The 15,766-nt window shown below is 42.7% G+C and overlaps 1 protein-coding gene across 1 annotated transcript in view; it reads left to right on the top strand.

Moving 5' to 3' along the window:
- STX8 (syntaxin 8) overlaps positions 1-15,766 on the top strand; it is a 330,835-nt gene that overhangs the window by 128,962 nt on the left and 186,107 nt on the right. The gene's annotated exons all lie outside the window — the stretch shown is intronic.

Here is a 15,766-nt window from a genome sequence, read left to right as displayed (position 1 = left end):
CGTGATCCGCCTGCCTCGGCCTCCCAAAGTGCTGGGATTATAGGCGTGAGCCACCGCGCCGGGCCACAACTCAAATTTTCTAAGCAGTGAAACTTTTGTTCAGTTTTCTGAGAATTCATGGTGTCTGTCTGTCTCTCTGTGTATGTATATGTATATTTTTATGTATATATGAATATACTTAAATTGCACATTTGTTTCTTATGAAGTATTCAAAAATCATTAATCATTTTTGGAAAAAACTAGCAACTTGGGTATTTTTCTATTTTTCTTTAAATATTCATTTTTTATTGAAAGGAAAACTTAGAAATGGGCTTATTTATAAAGTTATAAAAATAATTTGGACATATGTATCATAGGAGTTAAATTATATCTCTTGGAATAGGAACTTTTACTGGATGCAAAGTATATATAATATTTTCACTTTTGTAAGTCATTAGACACCATAAACCCTGGTACCATTTTATTTAGAAAAAAATTTAAAAACTATGCTGGGTGCGGTGGCTCACGCCTGTAATCCCAGCACTTTGGGAGGCCGAGATGGGCGGATCACGAGGTCAGGAGATCAAGACCATCCTGGCTAGCACTGTGAAACCTTGTCTCTACTAAAAATACAAAAAATTAGCTGGGTGTGGTGGTGGGTGCCTGTAGTCCCAGCTACACGGGAGGCTGAGGCAGGAGAAAGGCGTGAACCCGGGAGGTAGAGCTTGCAGTGAGTGGAGATCGCGCCTTTGCACTCCAGCCTGGGCGACAGAGTGAGACACTGTCTAAAAAAAAAAAAAAAAAAAAAAAAGCTATGGTACCCAAAGGGAATTAGTGCTTACTTTGGAAAGTTACATTAAACATTGAGATGATGCCTTGTGTAAGTTCTCAAACTGAGATGTCTGTTGCCATAGATCACACACTTAGTAACAAAGTGTGACCTGGAAAGATGGGATGAAATGGCATTGACTTATGGGACCCTGTTTTTTCTCCACAGAGAGATACATGTATGTGGAATCAAGTTCTGACCACTCCAAGTCTAGCTTGAAGAAGTGAATGGGATTATGGTGTGGATTAGATCTGGAAAAAGTGAATAATTCCCAAAATAAATGCTGGAAGGGAGGGACAGTATAAACAAAGGAGAGAATTTTAACATATACGCCAGAAGATTTGAGGGCTTATGTTTGTGTAAACACCATTGCTTTAAGATAGAGTGAGGAAGTGATATCAGTAAGGCTGTCTTACTCATTTTTGTGTTCCTCTATTGAGCACAGAGCTCAGAACACAGTCCATGCTTGGCAGACATTTGTTGTGTTACTGGAAGATGAGAAAAGGTACGACCTCTTATGGAGGAAGGCTACAAAAGAGGCCTTGTTTCAAGATATTAGTTGGACTTCCTCCATTGCTGGTTAAGAGCAGGTATGTCTACAAAGCACTGAGAATACCACCGAGAAATAAAATTCCTTCGTGCGAAATACTGCTGTGTGAGTGGGAAAAAAGGACTGACTTGAAATTGATCAATGGGTCCTACCTTGCCAGATTATCATGCTGGTCTTTGCTGGAATGACAGAATTAGATTTTTATAAAATAAAACAAATAATTTATGTTATAGCTAGATAAAAATGTGCCTATGCACATCAGTAAAAATGAGAGGAAGTCAGGCACAATTGCATGCTTTGCAGCTACTAGGGAGGCTGAGGCTGAAGGATCGTTTGAGGTTAGTCTAAGTAAGATAGGGAGATCCTATCTGTAACACACACAGACACACACACCCCCCTATATATGGGGGCGTGGAGAATTTGAAGGAATGTCTATCATTAAAGCATTATTATTTTTTACTACCTTTTTTAGTGTTGGGTTTATTTAGTTAAATTTACATGTAAGGCCAGGCGTGGTGGCTCACGCCTGTAATCCCAGCACTTTGGGAGGCCAAGGAAGGCAGATTACTTGAGGTCAGGAGTTTGAGACCAGCCTGGCCAACATGGTGAAGACCCATCTCTACTGAAAATACAAAGATTAGCCGGGCGTGATGACACATACCTGTAATCCCAGCTACTAGGGAGGCTGAGGCGGAATCACTTGAGCCTAGGAGGCAGAGGTTGCAGTAAGCCAAGATTGCACCACTGCCCTGTAGCCTGGATGACAGAGCGAGACTTCACCTAAAACAAAAACAAAAACAAAACAAAAAAAACTTACATGTAGCAAATTTCATCTTTTTTTAATGAATAATTTCATGAGTTTTGATAAACATGTACTCAAGATATAGACCAAGTCCATCACCTTAAACAGTTCTTTCATTCTCCTTTATTTTTTAATTAACTTTTGAGATGGGATCTCACTATGTTTCCCAGGCTAGCCTCAAACTCATGGGCTTGAGAGATTCTCCAGCCTCAGCCTCCCAAGTTACTGGGACTACAGGTGTGTGCCACCTGTGCTTGGCTCATTCAAACCCCTTTACAGGCAGACCCTCTTCTCACTCCCAGCCCCTGGGCATCACTGATTTGTTTTCTGTCCCTCGAGTTTTGCCTTTTCCGAGATGGAATATAAATAGAGTTGTGAAGTTTGTAGCTTTTTGTATCTGGCTGCTTTCACTAAGCATAGTGCAGTTGAGATTTATTCACATTGTTGCATACGTCCGTAGTTTGTGCCTTTTTGTTGTGGTGGAATAGTTTGTTGTCTAGCTGTACCACAATTTGTTTATTCATTTACCAGTTGAAGTACATTGAGTTGTTTTCAATTTCTGGCAGGTTTGACTAAAGCCACTACAAATGTGTATGTTTGGATTTTTGTGTGAACAATTGTTTTTATTTCTCGGGTAATCCTGCCTAGGAGTAGGATTGCTGGTTTATATAAGCATACGTTTAGTTTTCTAAGAAACTGGTCAGCTGTTTCCAAGGTGGCTGGACCATTTGCATTTCCATCAGTGGTGTATGAGAGTTTCAGTTGCACCTTATTCTTGCCAGCACTTGGCATTGTCGTTTTTTAAAAAAATTTTTTTCTTTGTATCTTTTAAAAAATTGATTGCATTAATATATATTCTTTAATAATGTAGGGAGCTTACCCTTACCTTTCAAAAGCAAAATCATCTGTCTTTCTCTGAGAAGCAAAAAGTTTTGTATTAAGGTCATTTCTGAAAACAATTAGAGTGGTCCTCATTCATTTGTGGTGCTCACGTTCTGTAAAGTCACTGTGAACACCGAGTGAGCGCATACTGGACCACTGTTCCTAGGGGAAATACAGTGTTAGGGTCCCTCAAGCTCACAGCATTTTCATCAACCAAGTAATGAAATCCTGCTTCTAAGTGTTTCTGTGAAGGACATCTTATTTTATATACATGGATAGGTATAGATAGATAGTGGGTTAACATGGAACTCCTGGGCAACAGGTTGAATGGAGCTGACCGAATACCTGTATTTTCTCCGTGAGGCACATCTCAGCCTTCTTGTGCTTGGGAACACCGAACAGCGCTTCAGCAGTACACTTAGGGGCCAGACCGTTTAAAACGGCAGAATCACCAACAAGCAACAACAGAAATGTGAAAGACTAAGCAGGCAGTTGACAGGACACTCGTTTGCAGGATGTGAGCTGAGACAAGAAGGCAGGGCGTCGCCTTGCTCAGCCTCAGTTAGGAGTGTGCAGATTGGCTGACTCAGACTTTTTGCAGTTCTGTGCATGTTCACGAATGGCTCTGAAAGTTCCTCACATATTGTCTTGGGGGTTACAAGTAAGTTTTAGCAAATAGGCAAAATCATAAATATGCAATCCATGAATAATGAAGATCAAACTTTTTTTTTTTTTTTTTTAGACACAGTCTCATTCTGTCGCCCAGGCTGGAGTGCAATGGCGCAACCTCTGCCTCCCAGGTTCAAGCAGTTCTCCTGTCTCAGCCTTCCAAGTAGCTGGGACTACAGGCGCATGCCACCATGCCCAGCTAATTTTTTGTATTTTTAGTAGAGACAGTTTGATCATGCTGGCCAGGCTGGTCTCGAACTCCTGACCTTGTGATCTGCCTGCCTCAGTCTCCCAAAGTGCTAGATTACAGGCTTAAGCCACCACGCCTGGCCAACCGTATTCTTATATTTTAGAAAGTACTTAAACTTAGTTCAGTTTAAATGATCTGTAATGATTTGGTTTAATGCCAAACATCATTCATTTTTTTATTCCAATAAATTGACGAGAACGTTAATTTGCCAAACCAGGACCATTTGGTATGAAGATTGCTTTAAAAACTTCTCAAGGCCAGGTGCGGTGGCTCACGCCTGTAATCCCAGCACTTTGGGAGGCTGAGGCTGGTGGATCACTAGAGGTCAGGAGTTTGAGACCAGCCTGGCCATCATGATGAAACTCCATCTCTACTAAAAATACAAAAATTAGCTGGGCATGGCGGCGGGCACCTGTAATCCCAGCTACTGGGGAGGCTGAAGCAGGAGAATTGCTGGAACTCAGGAGGCCGAAGTTGCAGTGAGCCGAGATCACGTCACTGCACTGCAGCCTGGGCGACACAGCGAGACTCTGTCTCAAAAAAGAAAAAACAAAAAAAAGAACTCCTCAAAATCTTCCTAGGATTTTATCCCCAGGCAAGTGCAAAGACATGCTCTTGATTTTATATTAGAAACTCTTGTGCACCATTCTGACCTATTACGCACACACTTCATTCTTATAAAGTAATTTAAAATGTTGAACTCTAAAATTTTGTCATAGTAATAGCTAAGGGGTATATGTTTAAATTCAGAAACAGATTAACGCACTTACCAAACCTCCATTGCCTAAAAGTAATTATAGGTTTTCTAGATTGACTGCCAATATAATATAGGCCCCAAAGAAATCACCCCTTTTTCCTGAGACAGAACAATAAATTGGTTTTCCTGAATACGGTGGGTAAAGAATCCAAGTTCTTGACCTCAAATATTTCACTGGTAGTGTTCTGTGCAGTGGGGAACAATCAGGATGACATTTGCTGAAATGTTTGAGATTTATAACATAATAGCTTGAGCATATGTGCCAAAAAATGGAAATCTTAAATCCTATCAAATCAAGATTAATTACCTATTAAAATACTAACAAATAGTACAGTACAGGTGGTATAGTAAGCTGTCTCTCCATATATTGTTACAAAACAAACTGTTTTGGCAGTGACATGAAGCATCATGGATCTTCTATCTCACTCTCAGTGGGAAAACGGAAAAAAACTGCTACTCAGTCGTTCTTGGTGTGGATTTTGGCATTTCATTAGGAAGTGCTATCTCAAACCTTCTCACTGAAAAGCACGTGCAACTCTCTGGAAACTGCTAAATTTCCTGGCTTTGTGCTACTGCCAAAAAAACTGTTGCTTCTCCTCGTCATTAACTACTACATATTTATTCCTTTCTTTCTTTGTGGATAGTAACCCGTATAGCACTCTGGTGAAAAGGAAAACAGTAGTTTGCTTCCTGCTCCTCACCAGCCTTGAAGAAATTAATCCCCTGAGCTAAATGTCTTCTTTATATTCAGCTTTCACTTCACACTAATAGTTTCAACTGTGGACCTGGTGGTAATAGCAGAAACGGTGCAATTATGTTTGTGTTTCTTCATTAAAATGATTTTTGAAAGTTGTGGGAAAATGCTCATGAAATTTTATCATTAAATCTGAGCTAGAATAATAAAGCACAGTGTTGCTAAGCTGGCTTCCAAAGAATCGTCAGTCAGCAAATATTTAGTGAGGATCTACTATGTGCCAGGCATTCTTCAGGGCTTTAGTGACACCATGGTGAATAAAATAGTCCCTGGCCCCCATGTAATTATCGTTTTGTTATGCTAAATGTCTTTGTTTAAAATATTCTTTAAGGAGGCCGGGGGCGGTGGCTCATGCCTGTAATCCCAGCATTTTGGGAGGCCGAGGCAGGCGGATCACAAGGTCAGAAGATCAAGACCATCCTGGCTAACATGGTGAAACCCCGTCTCTATTCAAAATACAAAAAATTAGCTGGGCGTGGTGGCGGGTGCCTCTAGTCCCAGCTACTCAGGAGGCCGAGGCAGGGGAATGGCATGAACCCGGGAGGCGGAGCTTGCAATGAGTCAAGATTGTGCCACTGAACTCCAACCTGGGAGACAGAGCAAGACTCCGTCTCAAAAAAAAAAAAAAAAAAAAATTTATATATATATATATATATATATATATACACAAACACACGCACACACACACACACGTATATTCTTTAAGGAAAGATGATAGAAAAGATGTGCAGAAAACGACTATTGAAATAGTAGTGTGCTTAATGTATCTTCATGGTTTAAAAAGTGGGTAATAGTTTGGAAGTGGGTCTTTTATGGTTTAAAAAGCATGCAGAATCTTGGAAAATTTAATGACTCAAACTTATAAAACACGGTACCTGACTGATCTATTATTCAGATTTACAATACAGATTTACTTACGTGCCAGTTTTCTTAAGCAAGTAAATATGGCTTCCCTGCTTGCATGGTGTTTTAAAGCTCTTCATTCCTTGAGACCTCCTCCCCTCCCCGCCCTACCCCCGCCACCACCCTTCGCATTCTAAAAGAAACCCAGCAGCATCCCATTCTTCTTTCTGAGACCCTGAACTGTCTACCTCTGAGTGGCGTTAACAAGCTGTACCTTTTCATTTGTTTTTTTTACCAGACTCTTCAGCAGTGACATGAAATATCATAGCTCTTCTTTCTCACTCGCAGTGGGAAAAGGACAAACAAAAAAATGCTCCTTGGTCATTCTCTTTGTGGATTTTGGCATTTCATTGGAAAGTGCCAATAGGTATTCATGTTTTATGTTACTCTGGAAAGCTGTAAGCCAGCCTTCCAAGTCACAAAGCAAACTCAGTCCCTCACGGTTCTCCACACTCAGGTCAGAAAGTTGGGGAACTTTATTCTTCTAGGCAGAGAGTGCATGAATAATACACTTGCAACCTGCTCAGCTTCTCTAAGTTCTCTTTAGCCAGCTTCTCCACTCAAAGAACTACACATCAATCTGTCACCAGTGGTCAGCAGCGCAGCAGAGAGCCAGCGTTATTGTGAACCTACGGTGGAATGACTTGCTTCCCAGCTGGTGATCAATCTGTGTTAGACGGCAACATGTTTGCCTCTACAAATGAGCTGGACCCCTCTGTAACATCTCTCTGCCAACTTTCGAAAGAAAGAGTCTGTTTCAATTCTTTTCAGGGGTAAAGACAAAAAGTGTCTCCCTTTGCAAAAGCAGCTATTGAACAATCCGTGCAAATATTTACAGCCAGTATCCTAAGGAAATGGTTTTCAGAGGTCAGGAAGTTGCACTAACAAAAGGAAGAAAAAATATATGTATGTGTGCATACATAGAAGATAAATCTATTTTGCTTTTCTTTAGTAAAGATGATGTGCTCATGGTTGCACCCTCTCTGGAGACTTCTCCCTTATATATAAAGAGATCTCGAGGTTTAGGACTTCATCTGACTTCTCCAAGCTCAAGGTGAAATTAACATCGTGTTACTGCTGTGGAAAATGCTCTACAACTTTAATTGAGGTTTATTATTAACTAAGGAATGACCAGATCTAAACCGGAAATAATTCCACCAAATCAGCGCTAGTCAGAACACACATGATTTGTCTTGATGATTGTGAACTTTTAAGAGAGGCCTTTCTTAAGATTCACTAGGGCAGAGAGGGGCAGGATAATCCAGAAACCATGGCCTAGCAGATGGGCTTTGCGTTGACAGAGTTGAAGAAGTAATTAAGAGAAGAACAGGCAGGGAATGAGCTCATGCCTGTAATCCCAATGCTTTGGGAGGCCAAAGTGGGAGGACCGCTCGAGGCAGGAGTTTGAGACCAGCCTAGACAACATAGCAAGACTCTGTCTCTACAAAGGAGAGAGAGAAAGAGAGAAGAATGTGCGAAAGTATATGTGAATGAACAATGGGATGAGGACTGGTGGACAGGAAATAGAAGTGTAAGGGAGGTCTTTGTGTCAAACTAGGTATGATACGGTGCTGTGGTATGTTCTGCATAGGTATGAATGAATCCATGATGACAGAAGTTATTCATCATGTCACAGGATGACACAGGAAGTTATTCATGAAAAGGGCAAGGCAAAGTGGAAAACTTTGAGGAAGGGTCAAAAAGGAAGGGTGTGTATTTGGTATTTGGTAATAAGAGCTGATGGTCCATGTAGCTGCTTTCAGTAGTTGATTTAATCATTCAGCTCCAATCGTGAAGATTAGCAACTCATAAGAATAGCGGTGGTTGCCCTTTTGAATATATGATCCTCAACATTCCCAAGCCTGTGTTTGAAGGTAACCCGCAAGGAGGACGCGTTACAGAAGGGCATGATTATCTTCTCTGATGTTAACTGCCATGACGACTAGTATCTTCCAAACAGCTGAGCAACTCTCCATAGCACCCTATAGCCCTTTTATCTATGAGATTATCTTGTTCAATCTATAACCAGAGTGTCTCCACATTTCATGAGCTTTTGACTATAAATGCATGACATTGACGCCTATGAGGCCATATTAACATTATCATCCATACCTCACTGACTCCCCTCTCTAAATGTTTTAGTGAGTCCCAAGAGGGTATCTCACACGTTCTTAGGAGTCCGGCTGCTAATATGCTACACCACTGCTACTCGTCTATACCACCTGGAGACAATGCTTGCCCCTCACTGCTGTAACTTGGGACCTCCACTATTCACCTCTTTTGCTCCAAGATGACCACTTAAGTTTCAGTAAAGAAAATACAGGCTGGGCACAGTGGCTTATGCCTGTAATCCCAGCACTTTGGGAGGTCGAGTTGGGCAGATCACCTGAGGTCAGGCATTTGAGACCAGCCTGGCCAGCATGGTGAAACCTCGTCTCTACAAAAAAAAATACAAAAAATTAGCCAGGCATGGTGGCACATGCTTATAATCTCAGCTACTCAAGAGGCTGAGGCAGAAGAATCACTTGAACCCGGGAGGTGGAGGTTGCAGTGAGCTGAGATCACCGAGATTGCAACACTGCACTCCAGCCTGGGTGACAGAGCGAGACTCTGTCTTAAAAACCAAAACAAAACAAAAAAAGAAAGAAAATATGGCTTTGGAGTAATGTGGATGATGGATAGGAGGGGGTTGGGATGGTAGGTAGGGAAACCAGTCAGGAGGTGGCTTGAAGTAGTTCAGTCATAGTATGATGTTGGCCTAGACTGGAGTGGTTACGGTGAGAAGATAGGGAGAGAAGTGGATGGATCGAGGGGAGGTTTTAAAAGTAATAGGAGCGGTGATTGATTGGGTTCTGCCTCAGGCAGCTGTATAGATGACAATGGCCTTAACTGCCAGAGGGCACACAGGAAGAAGACCGTGTGTGACATGTAAAGTGAGAAGACGCTGAGTTGGAAGATGCCTGGGGTGCTCTCAGCTTAGGTATGTCCGAAATAGTATGCTGCTTTTGAATCTGGAGCTCAGAGGAGAGCTATAAACTGGAAATTTAGATCTGAGAGTCAGCCCGTGGATGGTAATCAAAGCCATAGTGCTGACTATAGATGGAGAAGAGCTCAGGGTCTTAGGGCAGTGCTCTGGGGAGCACCATTATTTACAGGAAGGGTGGTGTGAAGTAGCAGTCAGAAGGGAATGAGGGCGACCAGGAGAGTGATTAACAAGGTCAAAGGATATTTGACTCAATATCTTTTTTTTTTTTTTTTTTTAGACGGAATCTCGCTCTGTCGCCAGGTTGGAGTGCAGTGGTGCGATCTCGGCTTATTGCCACCTCCGCCTCCCGGGTTCAAGCGATTCTCCAGCCTCAGCCTCCCAAGTAGCTGGGACTACAGGTGCCCACCACCACGCCTGGCTAATTTTTGTATTTTTAGTAGAGACAGGGTTTCACCATGTTGGCCAGGATGGTCTCGATCTGCCGACCTCGTGATCCGCCCGCCTCGGCCTCCCAAAATGCTGGGATTACAGGCGTGAGCCACCATGCCTGGCCATATTTGACTAAATTTCTAAAGGTCCTGTCTCATTTTAATCTTTTTGCACTCTGTTGTACTCATCTTAGCATTTACCCCCTTCATACTCAGGGTTACTAATTATTTGAGTACATCTTCATCCCTCTCGTTTGGCCTGAGTTTGAAATGTGAACTCCAGTTTGGAGGTGATGAGGGAAGCATGTGAGAAAGGGTGAGGCACAGGAGTGGAATCAACCCCGGGACCTGGAGATGGAGAGGAGGCCCGCCATGGTGAAGCGAAGGAGGAGTGGGTGATAGCTTTAGCTTCGGGGAAACTGCAGTGCTTATAGGATATGGAGCCAGCATTTGAAGTGTTGGGAAATTACTGAAGACTGTTTAAAATGACTGTAACTGTGCTTTAAAAAAAAATCAGGCCGGGCGCGGTGGCTCACGCCTGTAATCCCAGCCCTTTGGGAGGCTGAGGCGGGTGGATCACCTGAGGTCAGGAGTTCAAGACCAGCCTGGCCAACATGGCAAAACCCTGTCTTTACTAAAAATACAAAAATTAGCCAGGCATGGTGGTTCACGCCTGCAATCCCAGCTTACTCAGGAGGCTGGTGCAGGAGAATCACTTGAACCCGAGAGGCGGAGGTTGCAGTGAGCCGAGATCGCACCATTGCACTCTACCCTGGGTGACAGAGCGAGACTCTGTCTCAAAAAAAAAAAAAAAAATCAGTGATTCACTATGATTGTACTGGGCAATAATGTGAAATATCATGGATGTCATTGACCAGTGGAGATGACTGCAGTAAATTGGGGGTGAAGCATTAACTAAGATGATGACAATGAGAATTTGAGAGGGATTATAAAGGAGGAATCAGCAGGTTTGGGGGATGGATCTGAAGGGAAATTCAAGGGGAAGGGTTGAATCAGAGATGACTCCCAGCCTTTGAGCACATATAACTAGGTGTGTAATGGTACCAATGACAAATCTCCAAATTTTAGAGTTAGGAAATCTCTTTCAAATCATCCAATTCCATGTTTCCCAAATAGGCTGTAAGGGAGTACCCAGATTGGAAACCATTACATTATAGAAGTAATTCTCAACTCTTCTTTATGACTTCCCTTCCTTTTGCCCTTTTCCCAGTGGTATTTTCCATGGTTCTGGAAATGACCTACTTTATGCCACCACTATATTTAGGCTGCAGATTTCCCCTATCCATCCTGACCAAGATTTGAAAAATCCACGTGAAGGGGAACTTAATTACAGAATGCCCTTTGCCATGTGTCTTTTTGTTTTCCCTATATGCTGGGGGTACTTTTGGGATGAGAATTGAAAAGGAAAAAATGGTAATATGTGGGAGTGTGTTCCAACTCCAGACTTCCTCCTCACCCCACCGGGAAGGAGTATTGATGGTGCTTTCCTGATTAGAAATTGTAAAAGTTGCCGGGTGCGGTGGCTCAAGCCTGTAATCCCAGCACTTTGGGAGGCCGAGACAGGCGGATCACGAGGTCAGGAGATCGAGACTATCCTGGCTAACACGGTGAAACCCCGTCTCTACTAAAAAAATACAAAAAACTAGGCAGGCGCCTGTAGTCCCAGCTACTCCGGAGGCTGAGGCAGCGTAAACCCGGGAGGCGGAGCTTGCAGTGAGCTGAGATCCGGCCACTGCACTCCAGCCCGGGCGACAGAGCGAGTCTCTGTCTCAAAAAAAAAAAAGAAATTGCAAAAGTTGGCCAGGCGCCGTGGCTCACATCTGTAACCCCAGCTCTTCGAGAGGCTGACGCAGGCGGATCACGAGGTCAGGAGATTGAGACCATTCTGGCTAACATGGGGAAACCCTGTCTCTACTAAAAAGACAAAAATTAGCTGGGCGTAGTGGTGCGTGCCTGTAGTCCCAGCTACTCGGGAGGCTGAGGCAGGAAAATCACTGAACCTGGGAGGTAGAGGTTGCCGTGAGCTGAGATCGTACCACTGCAAAAAAAAAAAAAAGCAAAATTTGGCAGAAAGTACAGTAGTGATCATAACAATTAGTTATTATAGTGTAGAGAAGATATGACTATTGAAGATATAAGTACATTTTGCAGACTGGTATCAATTTTTTAATTGTTTACAAATGTCCAGCCACGTTGTATGCTGCTACATTCAAATAAGTATGTTGTTAGACCTTGGTCTTCACCAAAACAAATGCTATGTTCAGATCATGAGAAATAATGGTCTTGCTCTGCTCGGTACTGTTGAAAATTCATCTGTTTTATTTGATTCAGTTATGCCTGCCGCATTGATGAACTAGAATACCTTATCTAGAATTGGGAACAGGCCCAGGCGAAACCAGCAAATGATATCATGTGAAGGACCAGAGTACAGAGCTAGGATCAGCAAGCTATGGTTTATCCCATTTTTGTACAGGTCGTCAGCTAAGAATGGCATTTATATTTTTAAATGGTTGAAAAAAAATCAAAAACTATTTCGTGACACATGAAAATTATATGAAATCCAAACCTTAGTGTCCATAAAACTTTTCGTAAAAAAAAGCCATGTTTGTTTGACTATGTTTTTTTTTTTGTTGTTGTTGTTTGTTTTTTTGTGTTTTTGAGATGGAGTCTCGCTCTGTCACCCAGGCCGGAGTGCAGTGGCGCCATGTCGGCTCACTGCAAGGTCCGCCTCCCAGGTTCATGCCATTCTCCTGCCTCAACCTCCCGTGTAGCTGGGACTCCAGGCACCCGCCACTGTGCCCGGCAAATTTTTTGTATTTTTAGTAGAGACGGTGTTAGCCAGGATGGTCACAATCTCCTCACCTCGTGATCTACCTGCCTCGGCCTCCCAAAGTGCTGGGATTACAGGCATGAGCCACCGTGCCTGGCTGTTTGACTATGTGTTACCTATGGTTACTTTTGTACCATAACAGCAGTTTTGAGTAGTTTCAAAAGGGACGTATGACCCACAAAACTGAAAATATTTACCACCTGGCCCATTGTAGAAAATGTTTACCAACCACTGGTCTAAAGCTGTGTTTCCCAAACCTTGATGTGCCAGTGAATTACCTGGGGATCTTGTTAAAAGACAGGTACTGGTTCAGGAGGGCCCAGGTGGGACCTGAAAGTCAGCATTTCTGACCAGCTGTCAGACGATGCCAGAGTTGCTGGTCCGTGGTGCACACTTGCATTTATAAGATATTTAGGAGGTGGGGAAGGGAGACGGGGGTAGTGTGTTGTAGAGGAGAGATGATGAAGTTTTTTAAAGTAGAAATGGGCTTTTTTTTTTGAGATGGAGTCTTAGGCTGGAGTACAGTGGCACAATCTCGGCTCATTGCAACCTCCTCCTCCTGGGTTCAAGCGATTCTTCTGCCTCAGCCTCTTGAGTAGCTGGGACTACAGGTGTGTGCCACCACGCCTGGCTAAGTTTTTATATTTTTAGAGATGGGGGTTTCACCATGTTAGCCAAGCTGGTCTCGAACTCCTGACCTCGTGATCTGCCCACCTCAGCCTCCCGAAGTACTGGGATTACAGGCATAAGCCACTGTGCCCAGCCAGAAATGGGCTTTTTATACCTTATTTCAAAGGCCAGAATAAGGACCAGTTGGTGCCAGCTCTGATTTTTACCTTAGGAAGAACTTTCTAATGATTTAAATTCATCATAGAATCATGGCAATGGCCGCAAACAGAGGCGTCTAAGAGACTGGGAAAGCGGCCGGCCTGGTGAGATCTCCAGCTTAATTTTTTTGACTGACAATGAAAAGGCAAAGCGAGAGTATGAATTAGCAAGCCAGACACTGAATTGCTTAGAGATATGTGAGGCCTAGCCTAGCAGGGACAGTATTAATTGAATTAATCTCTCTTAAATGGCACAACTGCTGGTTTACCTTTGTACCAGGAATAAGAAACTATTGAGGCCTAACATTAAATCAACTCATAAAGAGTAAATGTGTAGCTGTGGGTTTATAATTTAATTTGTGCTTACTGAAAAAGCTACAGTTGTCAGACGTCTGCAATTTCATTTTCTCCCTGATGAGCCAGTTAAAAGATAATCCCTGCCCTTGTTACTCTTCACTTATGTTCATTTCATGCACATCCCCTCCCTGAAAGCTGTTGTATCAGCCTTATGAATGGATGTATATTTGTAGTTGGATCTTCCAGCTGCAAGTCATTTTAGGCCTGACGAGTGAATCCTCTTAATAGCTCCTTTAAGCAGTACTTTCGGTGGGGGAAAGAAAAGAGAGAAAGACACTAGCCATTTTGAGCAAGCCGATCAATGTTGGAGACCGTGGCGCATTTAGACAGATGAGTGAGTAATGAAATATTTAAGCAACCTGATATTTGCTATTGATGAATACTTTTAAGACCATAAAACTCATTAAATTAATAGTACAACTGTCTGCTCAAAATTCAGTGAGTGCTTCTAGTTGTGGTTTCATTGTATTTCTCTACTTTGAACGCTTTTCATTTCAGCTTGTCACAGGCCTTTAAAGGCATGATTTATGCTTCCTAATACCCCAAGGAGGTTAAGTATTTTCATATTTATTGCACAGAAGAGTATTCTGTGATTGCTTGCCTGTCCTAAAATCAGTTTGGCTGGAAAAGGACCTAAGAAATTCTGACCTCAGCTCTGTATCCAAACCAGGAGTCAGCGTTTGAAAAATGTGAGTCAATATCTTGCCCAGAGAGTGTTTCATTCCACTAACCTGGGGCAAGAACAGATGGTGGGAGGCAGCAGACAAACAATGCTGCTTTTTCTTTTGTAAATCCGCCTAGATCCCCACATCCCGGAGCTGGGCCACATTGATACAGGCCAAACATCTTTCAGCTCTTTCAGATATTTCAGGCAGCTCTTCATCATCCACCACGTTATGTTGACCGTGGTCGTAATTGTTATCCTGATGACTAAAACCTGAGTAGGTCAAAGTGTCTCTATTCTGTCCAAAGCATGTTGGCGATCTTACCCTCACCAGTATTTTTGTGTATTGATATTTTTAAAAATCAGAATCGCTTTACATGCCCAGAGACCTTAGTGTACTTTCCCCATTCTACGTGCTCACTTCCGACTTGCCTTTCATGCAGTCCTTGGTTATCTCTCTTTTGGCAAGTCAAAAGTGGGGTACATTTTTTTTTTTTTTTTTTGAGACGGAATCGCTTTATCGCCCAGGCTGGAGTGCAGTGGCGCAATCTCGGCTCACCGCAAGCTCCTCCTCCCAGGTTCACGCCATTCTCCTGCCTCAGTCTCCTGAGTAGTTGGGACTACAGGCATCCACCACCACTCCTGGCTCTTTTTTTTTTTTTTTTGTATTTTTAGTAGAGACGGGGTTTTACCCTGTTAGCCAGAATGGTCTCAATCTCCTGACCTCGTGATCCACCTGCCTCAGCCTCCCAAAGTGCTGGGATTACAGGCGTGAGCCACCATGCCCGGCCAAGGTGGGGTACATTTTAAGAAAAGCATTTCAGGACTGACGTATGTTGTTTCATTCACTTAGCTGGATGGATTATATATATCCCTTTTGGCTCTTGCTTGCCTGAGAACCAGTGGCTTGATTTCCACCGTCAACGCCTAACGGGTTCCTTCCCTACAGAGTCTGTTTTTCTTTCATCCCCCCCATATACCACTCTCTCTTTTTTAATTGTTTTTAAAATTTTTATAAATTGACAAAAATTGTATATTATTAGGTACAATATATTGTTTTGAAATATGTATACATTGTAGAATGAATAAATGGAGATAGTTAACATATATGTTACCTCACATACCTAAACCTTTGAAAATACTGCTTCTTGTGGCATGATTTGATGCTGAAAAAACTCTGGTTGTTTTCTTATTATCTAAAGGATGAAGTTAAAATTCCTTAGGCTAAGTTGGGCATGGTTTGCTCACGCCTGTAATCCCAGCACTCTGGGAGGCCGA

This window comes from Theropithecus gelada, chromosome 16 (genome assembly GCF_003255815.1).
Source record: "Theropithecus gelada isolate Dixy chromosome 16, Tgel_1.0, whole genome shotgun sequence".
Lineage (NCBI taxonomy): Eukaryota > Metazoa > Chordata > Mammalia > Primates > Cercopithecidae > Theropithecus > Theropithecus gelada.
This window is presented reverse-complemented; position numbering and strand designations above follow the sequence as displayed.